This window comes from Micropterus dolomieu, linkage group LG13, assembly GCF_021292245.1.
Source record: "Micropterus dolomieu isolate WLL.071019.BEF.003 ecotype Adirondacks linkage group LG13, ASM2129224v1, whole genome shotgun sequence".
Lineage (NCBI taxonomy): Eukaryota > Metazoa > Chordata > Actinopteri > Centrarchiformes > Centrarchidae > Micropterus > Micropterus dolomieu.
In genome coordinates, this window is record NC_060162.1 from 8443003 (window position 1) to 8462391 (window position 19389).

A 19389-nucleotide genomic window follows, 5' to 3' on the forward strand; every position below is an offset into this window, starting at 1 on the left:
ATAATACAATATTTACAGGAAAGAAAAAATAAATAAAAATAGCATCTACATCACTCCACATTCAAAGTTTGAACATCAGATCACTGTGATTTATGTATTAATATTTTTTTGTTGGCCACGTGGGAAATGGAACAAGCTGTAAAGTTGATGTGTTGCCGATTTAGATGTCCAGCAGACACGGAGCAACGTTAGTGTTCATTTCATTTGCTCTGTTTTGTTTTCCACTAACTCTGATCTGGATCTGGCTCTTCTGCTGCTAAATGCTCCACTATGTTTACCAACTAGTCACTAGTACAGTGGCAGAGGGTTTAACAGCGGCTTGCTGCAGCCGAAAACGAAGGTGATCAGAACCATCAGAGTGAACCAAAACAGCTCTATAACTCTATAACTCTTTTTATTTTTATTTTGTGGGGTGGAGAAAAGGTTGCTAAAAGGTCACATATTTTACTTCCTTATATCAGCAATTGCTCAACACAAGGCAGTCATGTTCTTCATTCAAAGGAAATTCCCCCCCCATAGCAGGTACAGTGCTGTGGGAATCTATCTTCAGAGGGTGTCAGAGGTTTGAACAGTACCCAGATGCAGACCGGAGCCGGGGGTAAGACAACAGAGGTTTATTAATACCAGAGAGAACATTCAACTGAAGGGCAGAATAGGTGGTGGAAAAAGGAATACGGGCTGAGTCCGGGTTCCGCTGAGAGTGGGAGAAAGTGAGAGGGAACTGGCTGGTGAGGGGGGATGAAATCCAGACGGGAGTGTTGGCAAGCTGGGCAGGCAGGAGATCCAGGAGACTGATCAATTTCCTTAAAGCAGAGAAAATAAAGTGGTTAATCAGGCAGGCAAGCAAAACACAAGACTAGAAACTAGACTGACAAGAAAGCTGGCGTGTGGTAGATTCAGAGGACACAACAATCCAGGAGTGCAGAGTTGGCCAGTGGCCTGTAGGCTACTACGAAGCGAGGTAACTTGAGGAGTAACTTCGTGACGTCGGGTGTAACTTCCCGGTTAACCCGTACTACAAAAGGGGGATAGGTGTTACCCGAGGTCTGTTGCCATGGCAATTTACGCTGCATCTCTAAACTGCTCCGAGCAGGTTGTGTTCATGGTTGACTCGAGGTTACCCTGCACGCACACTACACACCACATGTGTAGTCAGCGTTAATGATGAGAAGTAGGAAATTATTACACACCACTTCATAAAATATGTTTAGATTTCATCCTGATTTGTTCCACTGCGGTTGCAATGAAGTTCTGAACACAACAGCATTACATTCAGACAGCGAGCCCTGCAGCCTCTGTGATTTTAGAGAGGAATCTTAATTAACGGGACAGTTTTTTAGATGTAGTCCATCTGTAGTCTATAATTGAATTCGCCTGTTTGTTTTCACATATTTATATAGACTATTTTACATATCCAAAAAATAGGGAGCCAGGGTCGGGGTTAATAACCAAGAAAAAAAATCCTAGATGAAAGTGTGAAACTTACAAGAAGAAAATTCCCTGAAATTAATGTCGTAAAAAAAACATTCTGGTGTTTTCTTCTGAATACGCCGAATCCAAGGCAAAGTCTCTAAATTGCATGATAGTGATTTTGAGCTAAACACAGTATTTAAGTTTAATATAACTTTCCAATGCATGCATAATAGCCTACATGGCAGACATGTGTGTGATGTTGCAGCCTTACAAAGTGAAGTTTCTCTCAAATGTGTGACTATAATGTCAGAATATTAAAGTTTTTTACTTGTAGATTAATCTTGGAAATTATTTTGTCTCGGATTATTAACCCTGTCCGCTGGCTCCTTTTCTTTCTACAATGGACCTTATGTGCAGTTCTACCTTTACATCTTTATCATATTACACTTAAAAGAAGAGCCCATAAAATACATACACTAAGTACACTGTGAAGATAATTAGGCTACAAATTTACTCAATGCGATGCCAAAAAGCCTCCCTGGGTTTCTTGGCCGCCACGGTGTTAGATTTGGCCTAAACGTGTCTTTACACTCTTCATATCCTGACACAATCAACGTGCATTCTACTGTGGAAAATACGGAGCACGCGCCGTTGTGAAAACCTCTGCCTACACGGCCGAACACACCCCTCAAGACACATCGACTCCACTAACCAACATCTTATCCACCTTTGTAGTAGGCCTGCCGTTTAATACCAATGTAGGCAGTCAGAGTTTGTCAACTCTGAGTTTGCCTGTAGGCTACTTCGAAGGGTGATCGACCTATTCAGAGTTAGACCTAACTCGGGGTTATCAGGCAAACTCTGACCGCCTACACTGGAGTTAAACGGTACTACAAAGGTGAATAAGATGTTTGTTAGTTGAGCCCGTGTTAACTTAATTGGAGTTGGTGCGCGTTCGCATAAAAGGGGCATGTTTGGCCGTGCAGGTAGAGTTTTTTCGAAATGGCGCATGCTCCATATTTCTTCAGAGGAATGTACATTGGTAGTGTCAGGAAATTATGAATGTAAAGACAAGTTAACGGCTAAATCTAACATGGCGGACGACAAAGCCAGGGCGGCTTTTTGGCATCGCATTGAGTAAATTTGTAGCCTAATTATCTTCACAGTGTTCTTATTGTAGTTCAAATCTCTATTATGTAGGCTATTTTATGGGCTCTTCTTTTATGTGTAATATGATTAGGCTAAGATGTAAAGGTACAACTGCACATAAGATCCATTGTAACAGAAAAAAAAAGGAGCCAGAGGAGAGGGGGTAAGAGCAGAACAGAATTTAATTTCCAAGATTAATCTACAAGTAAAACACTTGAACAGCTGTTAACTGTGAGTGACTAATTTGGATTTGAATCTTCAAAATCACAGTATCTTACAGCATACATTCATGCAATTAAGTCAAATATGTCAGTACCTGCAAGTATGTCAGCGTAAGAGTAGTTTTATGTATGAATGCAGTGAAACAGAAAAACATGGTAGTGCTGCAAAATAAGGTGGATTAAAAGGAGTGGTTACAAAACAGCTGTAGTGTGTGAAAGATATACTGCATCATCATATAAGGCAGATGTGTGTCCTTTTCAGAATAGCAGGGGGCTGTTGGAGCCTGCAGGCAGGGTGATGAAATATTTGCAGAGAGAAACAAAGCACTTCCTGTATGAGGCGGGCAACTTGTACAAACGGCTTCCTGAGCATCAGACCAGCTCAGTCAGGTTGAGCTTGAAACTGACAGGAACACAAGATGGAAGGAAAGGCCAAGCAGCACTGGATTCATGAAAACAAAAGGAGACTATCGGTTTTGCCTCAGTGAAAGTAGACTGTGTGACTGCCATCCATGTGTGTCCGGGGCTGGCGGCTGAGCAATGCGCCTTCATGGTCCATCAAGTTGTTCTGATGCCTTTTCAAAACACGGCTCTCCTTCTGTCTCACTGCAACATTTAAATAGAGCTTACTTCTTGATTTTCTGTTTTAAACATATATGCAAATCTAAATCTCCCTTCTGTCTGACTTGGACAAAAAAAAAAAGAAAGAAAAAAAAAAACTGTTGCACTTGGCTGATCTCTAATCATCTCATGTTGTAGTCTATGGCTGAATCCCAATCTCCACACTCATGGACTCAGAGGTACATTCCCGGTAAGTCCATGAGGGCATGGGCTGTCCCACTGTCAAATTGTCAAGCACATGAGGGCTCTCTCTCGCAGACCTTTTGAGCCCTTTGTGGGCTCTGCAGACTTTGCCTGACGGAATTACCCACAGTTCATAGTGTTGTGACATTAATAACGGGGTTTCCAGGAGAGCTGGCATAAACAAACATGGAAGGAGCAACTACAAGGAAAAAAGTATACATCTAAGTGTATGATCCTGTTCTGATAAAAACAAGAACAGTGATTATTTGAAAATGACCTCTCGTCCAAAGGTAGAGGTCATTTTAAAATAATGATTTTACTCAAGAGCCTGGAACATGTTCAAATAAGAGTCCTTTCAGTGCCTCGGCCATAAATAAAGTACAAAATCCAATCTCTTTATTTCTAAGCACATTTTAAACAAACAGGTTTATCAAAGTGTTGTACATTGACTTGAAACAATAAATAGACAAAAAACACCAAACAAATACAACATACAGCTCTCATGCCAGATTAAAAGCCATGGAATAAAAATACGTTTAAGTCACAATTTAAAAAACAAAAGACTGGGGGCCAGTCTGTAAAATAAAAATGTACCTAACCCACAGTTGTTTTGGCATGTTGCAGTGCTGGCCCATTGTACCATTTCGGGCCCTTGCAGCCTCTCGGACAGAGGCAGAGGGTTCAGGGCTTTGGCTTCAGGGCGGAGATTTGATTTGGCCAATGTCTACAGAGCCCACCTGCTTGTTCTCACACTTTGATAGACCGTTGGAGTTAAATCCAATGGACAGAGTGCAAAACAAGTTTGTTTAAAGTTATCACATGCTGACAACATTCACTTGGTCATTCACTGTCCGTAAGTAAAGTGCAGTATAAAATGTAATGATGCTATTTCTGGGAAAAGTAGATTTAACTTGAAGCATTTACATTACTGCACAAAAGTGCTTTCACACTTGTCCCACAGTATTGTGAAGCCTTGTAACTGGGACAACTAAATGCATTAGGGGCATAATTAATATTCACCTGTGCTTTGCAGTAAGAAAGGTCATTACTGTATCTGCTCAATACAAGTGTGTTAAGAACAAATGCTCAAGAAGAACATCAATACATTTTAAACACCATTAGTTCATCAAAGACATTAAGGGTTGGGGGGGAAGTTAAGAAAAGGTCAAAAGTAATTAAATTCCTCTCATGTTGACAAGTGGAATTTCCCAGCAGCAAGCAGATGCAAGATTTTTTTTTAAATCCTATATGAGTGGAAATTGTTTGCAGTGATGTGATAACCATTTCAGTTACAGAAAAGAAAAAATTGTCATTTATGTATAGGGTAGACCGCGTAGGGTTGTAAACCACCAATTCCACCAGTTACAGATAAGATATGAGTCATGAGATGATTTGAGTATTTACGTACTTCATTCCAATCACACATGGTGGTGGTCAAGGCTGGAAACAGGCACATTCAGAATGTATAGAGAAAATTTAGATTTTGAGGCAAGACATTTTTGGAGACTGTATTTTGTTTCGTATATACACACTATTGCAAATAGAAATGTATGACTTAGATTAAATTGTCATTTCTTAGGCAACATGTGATGCATTTTCCTCTGCTAATTTCAAACCACTATGCTAACACAGCTAGCTAAACAATGGCTGACAAGGGGTGGGTTGTAACACTTCTTTAAATAATCCTATGCAGTCTCTGGGCCTGCACTCCAGGGTTACCAGCATTAATTTGTCAGCACTGTGAAAAGTACTCCTCTGTTGTTCACATGTTGGCATGTGTATCGGCACCAATGTATACTGCATACCTGTGAATACCAGCTCACTTCAAACACTTACAGAGAAGACATTGTTCTTTTATTTCACTATACCCGTTTTTGAAGCAAATCACACTGTATGTCATCCATTCTTGCCTCTTGTCTAATTGTTACAACTTACCCCAGTATGTGCATCAGCCAGAACATTATCCCTGCCACAGATGTATCTGACTTCCACATTGAAGGTCTGCAACCGCAAACTCCAACTCATTAATCGTCTGTTCTTATTCCGCATTCTCTGCAGAAAAACCAGCGGATTATGGTCCGTATAAACCATCACATCAATAGATGAGCCAACATAAACATCAAAATGTTCTAAAGCCAGGACAAGTGCCAAGGCCTCCTTTTCAATGGTTGAATACTACTGATGACGATCCAGTTTCTTTTGAAAAGTAGCAAATCGGATGCTCTACTTCATCACCCTCCTGTAAAAGAACAGCGCCCACGCCAGTGTCATTTGCATCTACAGCCAACTTAAAAGGATGATCAAACCGAGGCGCTGCAAGAACAGGGGCTTTTACCAGCAAGCTTTTGGTCTGATTAAATGCCAACTGACAAGTATCGGACCATACAAACTCCACTTTTGGGCTTAGGTCTGTTAAAGGTGAGGCTATAGCAGAGAAATTTTTACAAAACCCCCGATAATAACCAACCATCGCTAAATAACGGCGGAGCTCAGTTCGGGTGGGTGGAACAGTGAAAGCCTTGATACACTCCACCTTCGCCTTAAGAGGTCGAACTTTACCTCCCCCCACCACTTTTCCAAGATAAGTCACTGTTGCTTGTCCAAACTCACACTTTAACAGGTTCACAGTTAAACCTGCCTCTTTCAGACAACGAAACACTGTATGCAGATGCTCCTGATGGTCCACCCCTGAGTCAGAACAGACCACCAGATCAAGATACGCTTCACAGAATGGAACAACAGATCGAACAACATTCATTAACCGCTGAAAGGTAGCCGGCGCGTTTCGCATTCCAAAGGCAAAGAAAATCATCGGGCATGACGAATGTAGAAATCTCCTTTGCCCACTCAGTCAATGGTACTTGCCAGTATCCTTTTAGTCAGTCTAGTTTTGTAACAAACTTGGCACCCCCAATGTGATCCACACAATCCTCCATTCGAGGAAGAGGATAACAATCAGGCTTTGTCACCCCATTCACTTTTCTAAAAATCAGTACAGAAACGATCTTCACCATGAGCTTTATCAGCAAGCAAACACGGAGAGCTCCACGCACTACAGCTGGGCTCAGCAATGTCATGCTGTAGCATATAGTCCACTTGTTCCTTAAGACGGCGACGTTTGTCTGGATTTACTCAATACGGATGTTGTTTAATGGGCTGTATATCCCCCACATCAGTGTCATACTTCAGTAAGTGAGTTTGAGAAGGAACATCAGCAAACAGTGATTTATTTGACTCCCTTAACTTAACCACCTCAGAGCACTGCGGCTCACAGATGGGACAGACGAGCGGGAAGGTTTTTCAATATGTCAGAGTTCGATAACTTCCCTTGGGTCAAGGCTACAGAAAACAAACTATCACCAAAATCAGAAGTGGTCAGTTAACCTGAGATTAAACCCGTCACCAAACACAGGATGTGCACCAGCGTCAGTACTGGACACCTCCCCAATAATCACAGCACCCTCCCCTGCACCAGAACTGGACCCCGTGTCCGGCTACATCTGTTGCCTGTCACAGTAAGACTTTAGCATATTAACATGACAGACGAGATCTACGGCAGCGATCAGGAGTGGCTATCAGGTAGTCTATCATCAACCTTCTTCTGAACCACATAAGGCCCACTGTAGCGAGCCTGCAAACTAGACCCAGGAACCGGCAACACTAAAACCTTATCCCCAGGCAGAAATTCTCTATTTTGAGCACGTTTATCAAACCACACCTTCATCCTGCCCTGCTTCAAGATTATCCCCAGCTATCTCACAAGCTCTGCGTAATTTAAATCTGAAGTTACTCACATAGTCCAACAAGTTTTGTTCTGTCCCCTCATACAGCCACTTTAAGTAACTTCAATGGCCCATGCACAGTATGGGCAAATACTAACTCCGATGGACTAAACCCCAAAGATTCCTGAACCACCTCCCTTACAGCAAACATCTGCATGTTAACTCCTTCATCCCAATCTTTCTCGAACTCCAGGCAATAAGTACACAACATGGTTTTTAATGTCTGGTGAAAACGCTCAAGTGCACCCTGACTCTAAGGATGGTATGCACTAGAATGACAGTGTTTAATATTTAACTGCTTCAGCACCTGAGCAAACACCCGTGACATAAAGTTTGAACCCTGGTCGGTTTGTACAACCTTCGGCAAACCAAACAATGAAAAAAAAAAAACTTTGTCAAAGCCTTTAAAACCACTGGAGTTGAGATCTTCCATAAAGGGAACACTTCTGGTAATCGAGTGGATGCACACATCACAGTCAACAAAAACTTATTACCAGTTTTTGTACGAGGCAGGGGGCCCACACAGTCAACCAGAACCCGTTCAAATGGCTCACATACCACCGGAATCTGATATAATGGAGCAGGAGGGATGGTCTGGTTTCCTAACTTCCTGACATAGATGACAAGACTTACAATAACGTGAAACATCACCTCATTAACCCAGGCCAAAAGAAATGGCGCAAAATACGATTATACGAGGACTATCACGAGCCAGATTCAAAATCTCTGTTCGATATGCACATGGAGCTACAATTTGGGTCACAGCCCTCCAGTCATCTGCAGCAGATGCACTGGATGGCATCCATTTACGCATGAGCAAACCATCTCACAAAATAACCTGTTGACAGAAGTACAACTTTCTCTCCAGCTATTGCATCTTCAAACAAAGGAGACAACATAACAATTTTTCTACGCATCAATCAACTGTTATACGAGATAAGGATAAACGCTCAGCCTCAGGAAAGGTCTCTGCCCTTGTAGCATTACTCTCAGCCCCCACTGGAGAAAATGAGTGACCATTATCTGGATCAACAAGAAAACTTTCACTGAAATCAATTCCCTCCTCATCCTGTTTACACATAGATCAAGTAACAGCACATGCAGTAAAAACCTTGGGAAACTTGTGAGCAAGCTCATCAGGAACCTGCCTAACAGGAATCGGCGTCACTTCAGTTTTAACCAACACCTTTCCACCGGCCAAATCATTCCCCATCAAAAAGGCAATCCCTTTTATAGGGAAACCAGGGCGCACCCCCACAGACACCTCTCCTGACACAAGGTCAGACTCCACACAGACCCTATGCAGAGGCACATCAACATCTTCCATACAAAAACCCAACACAGGAACGTCAGAACCCACAGCAGACTCATTACCGAATGGCAAAACTCCTTCCAAAATAAGAGACTGGGAGGCAGCAGTGTCCCGCAGAATCTTTACCGGCACTTTAAGTTTGTTACCAGGCAACGAGACAACACCATCCATAACAAAGGGAGTAAATACAGTCAGGTCAATAGACATCTTTAGACAACACAGGTTAATTTAAATTTTTATCAAGTTTGTTTACTAAAGCTAAAGGCATCACACTTCGCTTTTTCAACACAGGACAGCCTGCCACAATATGTCTTTTTTCACAATAAAAGCACATGATGTCTTTTACCTTCAACTCATCCTCAGCATCAAGCTCTGAGGGACCAGCATTTCTGCCCCCCTCAACTTCACTATGCCTATCCTTCCCAGTAGGAATCAGGTTCTCAAAAGGCTTAACATTCCAAAAAGGACGATCTACAAAGACATTCTTATGTGTAAGCACATATTCGTCAACTAAGACAGCAGCCTTAAAAATATCACAAACCTTATGTTCATTTAAGTAAGTTGAAACTCGCTCTGGAAGACTGTTTTTAAAGTCTTCTATTAATATTAACAGTTTAAGCTGTGCAAAAATCGCCAACCTAATTAGGTGTACAACAGCGATCAAAAAGGGTCTCCTTCTCCCGAGCAAATTCAACATACGTCTGATGGCCAAACTTTTTCAACCGGCGAAGCTTTTGACGGTACGCCTCCGGCACCAGCTCATATGCTCTAAGCACAGCGGTTTTTACTTCAAAATCAAGACTGTCTTCCGTCGGAAGTGATGAGTAAACAGTCTGCGCTTTACCACTCAGAACGCATTGCAACAACAACGTCCACGTCTGTTTTGGCCACTTCAGTGTAGAAGCCACCTGCTCAAATAAGGTGAAATGATTGTCAACATCCTTTTCATTAAAAGGAGGAACTAAGCGACTGTTTATGCTTACATCAAAATTTGAAGATCTAGACGAAACTTGAGAAGCAACACCAAGCTCTAATTCACGCATGCGGAGATCAAGCTTCTTCATTTTGAGATCATTTAAATACTTAAGTTCCTTATCCTTTAACACCAGACGCTGCAATTCAACTTCCAATTCTTTAAGTCTTACTGCTTCACCAGTAGTTTGACATGACTGCTCGGGAGTTTCTGGAATACTCTGAAGCTGTGGCAAAATGCCCTTTTCCACCAATGCAGCAAGTAACTCTGCCTTAACAGCCTGCTTCTTCATTTGTCTAGAAACAGCTACCTCATAGTGATCAGCAAACAGCAGACTTTCCCTAGTACACCGATAAAACCCCTCTGGAGTAGGACACTCAAACTCCGCCAATTTAAACTCCATCATAAAGAGAACCACCAAACTGAGACTACAGCACAAAAATCAAGCAGCCTCAACACAACTGCAAAAAAAAAAACCCTGACTCACAGTTTACTGCACCCCACAGTACAGCACTAGATCCATTTCACCAGAAAGCCAACTATGTCCACAAAATTACCCAAACACGCTAAAGGGCAATACATAGTACAAAAGGCTATAAATACATCTAGATAGGTCTGCTGCCACCAAAACCCACAAATCTAGATCTCAACCCTTATTGAAAGCTTTACCAAGTTTACAATTAGTTTGGACGAGTCCCCAAATTATGTTACGACCCCACCCACCAAAGCTTGTTATAAGAGGGGGTTGAACATAACCGAAGAGTCCAGGAGTAATGTAAACATAAGTTTATTGAAATAAACATAAAATAAGTTCAAAATTTAACTTAAAACAAATCTGATGGGCTGGCCAAAACAAACAAAAGAAAGGGAAGCCCTCCAGACCAGCCTACAAAGGGCAGTAGGATCTGGAGGCTTCCCCTCTACCCTAAACCAATCCCTAACTAAACAAACAGAAATAAAGCCGCGAAAACTAAACTACCAGTCCCATCAGAAATATAAGAAAAGAACGATAATCAAGGAAATACAAACAGTCGTACTCTCAGTGGTGTGCTGCTGCCATGGCTGGAAAGTGGGCCAGAGAGAGAGCCAAGCGCCCAGCGCCCTCTTATCAGTTTCTCCCCTCGTCACCAAAACCTAAGACACCTGAGGGAAAAAACAGACACATGAGTCACCGTCATCCAGAATTGTACATCATGACCAGTAGGGGGGGGGGTTTACACCAATGTATACTGCATACCTGTGAATACCAGCTCGCTTCAAGCACTTACAGAGAAGACATTGTTCTTTTATTTCACTATACCTGTTTTTGAAGCAAATCACACTGTATGTCATCCATTCTTGCCTCTTTTGTCTAATTGTTACAACTTACCCCAGCATGTGTTGCAACCTACCCCGGTAGTGGGGTAGGTTGTAACAAAGGAACACTGTGTATTTTATATAAGCTCATGAGATCTGTGATATTCATACAACCACATATCTGGTCTCCCCTACATTTCATTTTTGGTAGTTAGTAGCACAGGTGAATCTAATCATCTGGTGGATTAGAGCCACTGGCAACAATCTTTTAATGACCCATCCTTTCCTCACTCACTTTCTCACTCTTGTTGTGTCCATTATCTTCCACTTCATTCAGCTTTGTGACTCCAAACTGAATGTAGATTGATGACGATACACAGCAACACAAGTAAAAAATAATAATAAAAAAAATAGCGGCGCGTAAAAGGTATGAAAGAGCTTTTATCTCACAAAGTGTTGTCAGGGGCCTATCACTTAACTGTGCCACACAGTGTATTATCCATAAAAAAGTTTTTTGAAATAAGTTTTGTTTGTTTCACAAACCATTAGACTAGTCATTAGTTGCCATACAAGAGATGATCAGTTTACCTTGAGCATAAACTGATAAATGCACCTTTTGCCTTTTTTGATATACTGTGACTCTGAGGTACAACCTTATTATATTGTGTACCCGACTGTATGTGTGTGAATGAACTATTTGTGTTTGTATTTTATTTGTTTTGCAAACTCACTTGCCTCAAATTACCCTTTTTGAGAGAGTATTTTGACTTGAATTGAATGTGCTGAAAATTTTATTTTCTTTTGCAGGCATTCCAACAGGTTATGTCATAACAACACTATGTCAGAAGAGTGAAAGAGTGAAAAAGATTGGACATAAGACACTTGTTGAGATTTAAGGAGACATGCAACATAATCTTAGATGTATCAATATTTCAACATATTTTCCAGTAAACTACTTCCTGTACTTTCCCAAGTTAGAACATCATTACTTTGCTTTAGAGGTTACTTTGCTTACTAACTAACTTGACATTTGCTCTGCTTTAATAATAATAATAATAATAATAATAATACATTTTATTTCTATAGTGCTTTTCAGGACACTCAAAGACACTTTACAGTAAAAGCAGAAGTTATGTACATTTAAAACAGATAACATAAATAGCTATATATATATAATATATGAACAGTAGATTAAAACATGTGGTGCAGAAATACATAAGTGCAAGGGGCGACCATTTAAATAACAAATTAACAAACAGCAGCAGGTGTAATATAACATTATTTTATGTTAAAAACTAGTCTAAAAAGGTGGGTTTTGATAGGTGATTTGAAAGAGTCCATGTCGCTACAATCTCGGATGTGTATGGGTAAGGAGTTCCATAGGGAGGGGACTGCAATGGTGAAAGCTCTGTCGCCCCATGTACGGTGCTTGGTCCTGATTTGAGGTGAGAGGAGGTTAGTGTCAGAGGAGCGGAGGTTGCGGGAGGGACTGTGGTGGTGGAGCAGGTCTGTGAGAAAGGAAGGGGCCGTGTTATGGAGGGCTTTATGTGTGAGGAGGAGGATTTTGTACTGAATGCCTTGGGGAACAGGAACCCAGTGAAGATCTAGAGCACAGAGGTGATGTGGTCACGGGTGCGTGTGTGGGTGAGGAGGCGGGCAGCAGGGTTTTGGATATATGAACCATAGAGGATGCTATTGCAGCAGTCAGTTCTGGATGTAATGAAGGCGTGGATCACTCAGTTTTCTACTAGATGTTGCCCTGTTCCATGCAGATTTGTTTGTAGTGAGATCAACTTGTGTATCATATTTACGTTTTACTTTCCGCATGGCTGCTCATGTATACTCTTGGGTCTTAAGTCTACTCCTTTCAGACTGACACAGACCTCAGTAGTGTAGGTGCATGTAAATGGGTCAATATACTACATTTGACCTGCCTGTTATAGCGTATGGAGGGAAACTGAAACATTATTTGATAGATAATGTAATATAATTTGTGATTTAGAAGTAATTTGTATGAAATTAAATGTGGATTATTAAATGCATACAGACCTAAGCAATATTGTGTTCATCATCATTCTCTCTATAATGTAAATTATGACATGTGGGGGCCCAACCATGACATTGGAAATAATAAGTTTAAATAATTAGTTAGCATGATAAATTAAAAATATATGAATATATCAAAATTTTGCCAAAAAATAATTTATTTCTACATTTCCACATTTGTTTATTTATTTAATTTAAGGTTTATTTATTTAACGTTTATGTATTGTCACACAATTTATTTATCTCCACAATTTCTACAATCCATTGTCACACAGGAGATGTGGAGAAATAAATGTGATAATACATTTTATTTATTTATTTATTTATTTATTTATTTCATTGCCGCCTTCGACACCATCAATTACCTCATATCATACTGCCCTCGCCTGGCTCAACTCCTACCTTTCTAAAAGACACCAATGCATCTTCCTAAACAACTGCAAGTCCTGCACCAGCCCAGTCTCCCATGGTATCCTGCAGTGCTCAGTGCTTGGTCCCCTCCTCTTCATCATCTACATCCTTCCACCAGATCCTTTGCTGTCATGGCCTCCACTGTCACTGCTATACTGATGACACTCAACATTACCGCTTCTCCAAATCCATAACCCAAACCACCCACACCACCCTCAACACTTCACTCAAAATGGACAGCTTCAATGTCACCCCCTCCCCCATATTAATAACAATTTATATGTAAATAAATAAACAAGAAAAAATGACACCTATGACACTTAGCCCCCCATATGAACACAAAACAGCTGGTCTGGAAAGATATGACTGCAGATAGGCAGATAGAGTTCTATACACCAGCACATTTGAACGCTGGACTCCAGTTACTGTGAAGAAGGAGAGATGGCCAAAACAGCCAAATAGGAAAAGGTTTGAATAATATAAGGAGAGAAGAAAGTTAAGGGCGACAACGTTTCAACACTGGAGAAACCTCAGAGATTAGAAATTTGGGAGCAGAGCTTCAGAGGGAGTGCTGAAGGCAGTAGTGTATTTGTTTGGCAGTTGAGTTCAAATACCCAGAATCCTTGTGATTGTCCATCAGTGATTCTGGATTCCTTACCCGGAATCCAGAATCACTGATGGTGCTTTCAGACGAAAAGCGAAGTGAGCGTTTGGGGCAGTGAGTTTACATACAAAGCGACGCGAAGGCAACGCGAAGGAATTCGTGTGAGTTGAATATTTTCAACTCAAGTGAGAAATTCGCATGACGCTGAGTCGCGATAGCCTATCAACTTTGAGATTGTCCGTACATCACCGACAGCTTCAGAGCGTTGTGTGCAGAGGGCCAAGCAGAGCGGGCGATTGAAAATTTGCTGGCTGGCTGAGAGCTGCTAAATTTGGGCTAGAGGAGCAGGGAACAGCACTCCAGCTTTTGGACAATTAAACACCCATGGTCGGACTGGATTCTGCTCTGACAACTACTGCGTTTGCTCGCGGGAGGAGCTCGGAGTAAACTGCTTTTATTAAATTAGCTTTTTACTTTAGTTTTTGGGATTACAACATTGATTTATCTTCACTCGAGCTTCTCAGCATCTAGATTCCGTGCACATCCGGTTCCAGTGTGTGTTTGGCACTACTTCATATTTATTTAAAAACCGGACAAAACTGGACATTGGGAGAAAAGAAAGTGAGGAGGTTAAACTACCTGGTGAGTTCAGAAAACATGTAACTTTATTCCAGCTATCGTTGTACTTTACTGTGACCAGGTTAGCATAGCATAGCCCTGATCGATCCAAACTCCATTCAGAAAACAAAAAAGTTGTTGTCCTGCTGTCTTGCTGTCAGACCTGACAAAGCATGAATTTATATGTTTAACAATTCTGCATCATATTGTAGTTATTTCAGCATCAGTTTGATCCATTTATTGCTATTTAATCACAGCAAAATGTTTACTTTGGGTTCATACAGCTGTAGTAATGGCAAGTTGTTTTTGTTCACGTTATCGTGTTGTGTGTGAACACTCCAGCGATGTCCAGCGATAAAACCCCCGTGAGGAAAGCATTGCGTGGATTAAATTCGCGTTTAGACTGAATGCCGCATTACTCTCCCTTTAAGTTTCAGGTAAACGGCTCCTCTTACTGACAGATGAGATGCTCTTAATTGTATTATTCTAAACTCATTTCCCTATAAGTATTGGCACTTTGCTAAATTTCCCAGGCCCCAACTTTCTTGCCCAACCAATAAATCCTAGAAGAGAGACTGCTGATCCTGCCACAAATTTCCTGGCAGTTTGGAGATATGGTACATTCCAGGGCACTGAGATATTTGTGTGGCTTGGGAAAGGTTATGACCAGATGCCTTATATTGAATGATAGTATAATGACATTATTTGTACACATGACTGTATGTAACTAAGCCAAGTGTCCCCATCTAGAAATTCATGCACGTCACAGTGTTTTGCAAAGCCCAACCGAACAACAAGCTGATATTCCTGATTTTTGCAGACGCTGTAGGTGACCACAAATTCCTTTCCAAATTCTTACGATTGTCAACCTGCTATCTCACTCACTTTTCAAAATCCCAGAGCCAGTCAGGTAAAGAGAGTCGTGTAAAAACAGGAGTAACTGTATAATGTTTTGAAAGGGAAGTTGAGACTTTTTGAATTGAAACCCAGCAGTTGTTTGTCTGACAATCTCATGGTGATGACGAGAGTCCAGGAAGTTATACTGTGCCCAGCATAGAAATAGTTCCAGCACACAGATTAAAGGCACAGGAAATAATGTTTTAATTTGTGAAGTTTGGAAATGTTGGTAGTAACTGAGAGAGCGAGGCGAGAGCTTCAGTCTTTATGCTAAGCTAACCTGGTTCTGGTTTCATATTTACCACACAGACATGAGAGTGGTCTTGGTGCTCCCGATGGCCCGTCAGGGGCAGGCTGTTAATACACACAGACATACGACCACCCACTACTTTCCCTTGGAGTGAATCGTTTCAAGGAATGTGCATGTTTATTAGCAAGAGTGGAACGGAAAGAATTGCTCCCCAATAGGGCTTTGAACAGTCATAAACCTGACTTTGTAGATGCTACAAACATGATGATAGCGGTTTGTTTGCATATTATTTATAAATAATTCTATAATTCTATAAATAATTATGAGATCCATGCCTTGGGGCAATGATTGATGCAGGCCGGAACATATAAAAAAGAGTGCTTCAAAGTCATCACAAGTTTTGCACTTTTAGACTGCAGTGTCTTGTTTTTATTGGCATTCTGCTAAATTTAAAGAAGATGAAAATAAAGGTCACAGTGTGCTTTGAGCTCAGTGCTAATGTTAGTGTGCTACATAAAATGACAATGCTAACATGCTGATGTTTAGCAGGTGTAATGTCTACCATATTAACCAATTTATTTTAGCATGTTAGCATGCTTACATTGCTAATTACTAGTGAGCATGGACTACACCTGAGAAAGATGGGAATGTCATTAACTTTGCAGGAATTTAGTCATAAACCAAAGTATCAGTAAAATATATTTTTGGACCTAATGATGGTTCTAGTTCGATGCACCAAGGTGGCGCAAAAGGAAAAGTCAGCGGATCACCATCATCAAGTTAGTAGGATTCTTCCTTTTAGGTCCATAATTGTCTGTACAACCTTCTCGAATACTAGATATTTAGGAAGTCAGAACTAAGATTTTAGTGCACAGATATGTTTGTAGTCAAAAAAAACCTTTCAGTCTGCAGCTCGCAAATGTAATTTCATGGTGACCACATCTGCTGAACATCAGTTTACACTTTCCAACAAACATAATTAGGATTGATCCTATCGCCAAGAACCCTTTTATACTTGAGCCATTTCACTTGAAATTGCTGAAATATTGTCTCAGACAGTTGAGATCCTCAGTGAAATGCGCTGATTTGAAGAAAAAGATAAATTTCAACAGCTGCAACTTAACAAGGGCAAAGGATAAAACTACATGGAAAGATAGAAGAGTTTTATTTTGAGAAGTTGTAGGGAGGGATGACGAGGTTATGATGATACACAAGTACCAAAGAAGGAGGAGAAATAAATACATGGATTAGCCTGAGGTGAATTGACATCATGTTTAATACACTCTTTTTTTATTTTACCTTTATTTTAGCAGGAACAAATAGGGGCCAGCATATCACCAGAGTAATCATGAATTGCTGCTAACCATAGTTGTCTTTAGCCAGTTAGCTTAATTAGCCGTGCAGCTAGTTAGCTGACTCTGCCTGAACTGGGAGCTCAGAGTATCGGAGGAGTGTTGGTGCACAGGAGCTTTGGACCATCGGGAGGAGGAGGTTTTCAGGCCCAGGGCGAGGGTGACCCAGCAAGGAAAGCCAGTGGGGAGCGGCTCAGTCCCTTTGTGATTTACAGTGGCACCGGCCAGGACTCTGACTCCAAGACGACGAAGCCATGGTGGGTTCAGGCGGCGACAGGAGAGGCGTTGAGCGGGAGAGGAGCAAAAGGTTGGGCATTTGCAAGGCAGCGACAGCATGCAGAGTTCAAGGGGCTTAAAGGAAGGTTGCAGCTGCCCCGGGCCCACGGTTCTCTTCAGTTACAAAGAGGCCGACCTTGGACCCAGTCTGCCTGACTGAACATGCATTTTTGTTGTTTAGTTGAATATTTTGAATAAAGTTTGCTTGTTCTGATTGTGGCAAAAAAGTAAGGCTCTTCCACATCTGTGTCTTCTGCAGAGACGAGCCCTCACCAGGTTCTCATTCCTTGCAGCAAACCGCACCAGCGTGGACATTGTGGCCTATTTGTATTGTCGTTGTAACCCCTTAATAGGGCCCCCATCAGCCGGGGTAGCAAATTAGTTTTTTTAGGAACGGTAACTTTTCCTTTTTTAAACAGCACATCTAGTCTTTATTCAAGTATTTTTGGGGGCAGTAATCTACTTTTAACTTTGCTGCACATTATGTCACTGTTGGCCGTTTTTGGAAAGCAAGCTGCATCGCCTTTCACAACCCAGCTGAAATACTTTCACTTTCCATTAATAGTGTATTTAGTCTATGCAGAACACACTTGGAAACAAGTCAAGTCTCAAACAACATTAAAGCACCAAGAAACTTGTACTTTGAGTATTTTATTGACCAAGTATGCTACTTTTAGACTTTTACTTGTTTGTCAAATGGTACTCTTGGTATAGTTTTGTCGGGAGTTTTGCTTTCACATCTTTCGTTTGGGCTGAACAACCAAACCGAGACCCTTGAAAACGGTGTACTCCGCTTCCAAGTGGACTCTGGTTCAGTTTGCTTGTGAAGTGAAAGCACACAAACCAACCACAGGATTTTATGACAACAAATAGGTGATTTTAGCATTATTTCAGAATTAAACTATTAATAGATCTATCGGCTAATTGTGAAATCTGTTCAGTAAGCGATATTATAATTGATCTGTAAAAATAATGTATAGGTCTATATTTATAATAATTTGGTTACCACAGATGCACGTCAGCATATATGGATTTCACCAATATATAGGTCAAAAGCTGTTAAAAATGCTGTGCTTAGTCTGTGTACTCTGTCAGTCCATTAAAAAGTGTGTGACAGTGATCCCACAGTAGCAAGCACCAAATTACCAAATCACTGTATAAGACACCCCTTTTCTTTACTATGTCTCTACCTTATTATTAAATATTATTAATTATACACATCAGAAGTATTACAGTGCTGCATAAACTGTCACTTTCAAAGTCACTGGAATTAGATTTCCCCACAGAGGTCCTGATTATATGTTGATAATGCAGGTTAACAATCGTCAAAACTGTCAAAACAAATGACTTGTCAGTTTGTATAACTTAATGGTTACTACTCTTGGTTCATTTGTAAAAAGTCAGAGTGAACATTGAGAACTGAAATGCAACAATGTATGATTTCTTCCCTGGATCTGGGAACAGATGAACCAAACAGGTGTGAAAGCAGTTCAAAGACTGTCGGCATATATTTGTTTCCCACGCTGTTGTCTCTAACAAATGTTTTGTAACAACTGTGGTGTCCGAACAATAATGCTGCGATGATGTGTTGAGAAGAAATCCGCTTGACACTGTTCTTGATCATAAAGGTTTATTACATCAAGGAGTTCAGCATCAATTACAAGCTCTGCAGCATCTTGGAGAGTGACCCAGCCCGATGGCCACTCTGTCTTTCTGTACATCAAACATCGCTTATATAGGGTGTGTTTAGGTGTATGTTAGATACCATAGAAGGGTTCAGTACTATTCTGAGGTAACAAAACAAGGGTCAGAGGTCAAATTCCATAGAAGGGTTCACTCCCTACATAACCACCAATCACTACTCTCCCCTTAAGAGGTCACTGACCCTCTGTCCAGCTGCTAGAGTGTTATTTTAAACTGTAATGGTCAAATGCACATATGTTATACACCACACAACCCTCCGCAATGAGCCATCAGCTCCTCGC

The 19389-nt window shown here is 41.0% G+C and overlaps 1 long non-coding RNA gene across 1 annotated transcript; it reads right to left on the bottom strand.

The window, feature by feature from the left end:
- Positions 1-2726: 2726 nt before the first annotated feature.
- On the bottom strand, positions 2727-10745 carry LOC123981287. Its single transcript, XR_006827728.1, has 2 exons — positions 10692-10745; positions 2727-5639 (listed from the first exon to the last, which is right to left on the bottom strand). It is a non-coding gene; the product is annotated as an uncharacterized LOC123981287 (long non-coding RNA).
- Between the last annotated feature and the right edge of the window lie 8644 nt (positions 10746-19389).